The 1485-nt window shown below is 41.7% G+C and overlaps 1 pseudogene; it reads left to right on the top strand.

Moving 5' to 3' along the window:
* Positions 1 to 1251, top strand: part of LOC105523695 — a 13485-nt pseudogene extending 12234 nt beyond the window's left edge.
* The last annotated feature ends 234 nt before the right edge of the window (positions 1252 to 1485 follow it).

Raw genomic sequence — 1485 nt, 5'->3', positions numbered from 1 at the left:
AAGGCGGAGGTTGCAGTAAGCTGAGATCGTGCCATTGCACTCCAGCCTGGGCAACAAAAGCAAAACTCCATCTTAAAAAAAAAAAACAACAAAAAAAAGTTGGAGACATCAGTATGAATTCATGCTTAGCTTAATATAGATATGGATGGTTGTATATGGAAATACACGTTTGCGTATATACATGGGTTACTATACACACATATATTTCCTTGCTTTCTCAGATGTGAGGGTCCAGAAGCAATGACACCTCAAAAGCAACAAGCACACCTAGTGCCCAGACCTTGGATTCTAAAGCCATTTGCCAGTAAAAGAAAATAGGGGTCCTTGGAGAAATGGCTGATTGCAGAACTGTGGCAGGAAATATACAAAATGAGCCTGGAACATTTTAAAGTATTTTTTATAGTACCAGAAAGTAAGGTGATACTAAATAAACAAAAACAAGGTTTTAATTAAAACAACAACAACAAAAAAAAAACAACAACAACAACACTGATGGGACTCTTATTTTTCTCCCTGGCTGAGGATTGACCGCCATCCTGAATGACTTAGTAACTGTCTGAACTAGGAAGTTCATGATCACTTCTACACACTTCAGAAGGAACAAATGATTATTGATGTCCTTCACCCTGGGAAGGCAACAGTATCTAAGACAGAAATTCAGGAAAAACTAGCCAAAATGTATGAGACTACACTAGATGTCATCATCTTTGTTTTTGTTTGTCTTTATGAGATGGAGTCTCCCTCTGTCACCCAGGCTGGAGTGCAATTGTGCAATCTCAGCTCACTGCAACCTCCGCCTCCCCGGTTCAAGTGATTCTCCTGCCTCAGCCTCCCGAGTAGCTGGGATTACAGGTGCATGCCACCGTGCCCGGCTAATTTTTATAGTTTTAGTAGAGACGGGGTTTCACCATGTTGGCCAGGCTAGTCTCAAACTCCTAACCTCAGGTGATCTGCCTGCCTCTGCCTTCCCAAGTGTTGGGATTATAGGCGTGAGCCCCCACGCCTGGCCTCATCTTTGTATTTGGATTCAGAACTCATTTTGGTGGTGGCAAGGCAACTGGCTTTGGCATGATTTATGATTCACTGGATTATGCAGAGAAAAATAAACCCAAATGCTGACTTGCAAGACATGGCCTGGATGAGAAGAAAAAGACCTCAAGAAAGCAATGAAAGGAACACAAGACCAGAATGAAGAAAGTCAGGGGGACTGCAAAGGACAGTGTTGGTGCTGGCAAAAAGCTGAAGGAGTAAAGATGCTACAATAACATCTGTGGCCATTGTGGATTTTTCACGAGAACATTAATAAACTAAAAACTTTTGTGTGCAAAAAAAAATTGATGGGGGTATGCTAAAGAGACACAGGAACCAACGGAAAGAGCTCTCAAAGGCCAAAGCTAGAACGTAATTAGCTAGAAAATAAATATGAAGTATATTGGATTATAACTCAAAGTATAAATGTCCTGGCCAGGCGCGGTGGCTCAAGCA

The sequence above is a fragment of the Colobus angolensis genome, unplaced genomic scaffold (assembly GCF_000951035.1).
Source record: "Colobus angolensis palliatus isolate OR3802 unplaced genomic scaffold, Cang.pa_1.0 Scaffold47, whole genome shotgun sequence".
In the NCBI taxonomy this organism is placed as follows: domain Eukaryota; kingdom Metazoa; phylum Chordata; class Mammalia; order Primates; family Cercopithecidae; genus Colobus; species Colobus angolensis.
The sequence above is the reverse complement of the archived record's forward strand: the minus strand, read 5'-3'. Positions and strand labels throughout refer to the sequence as shown.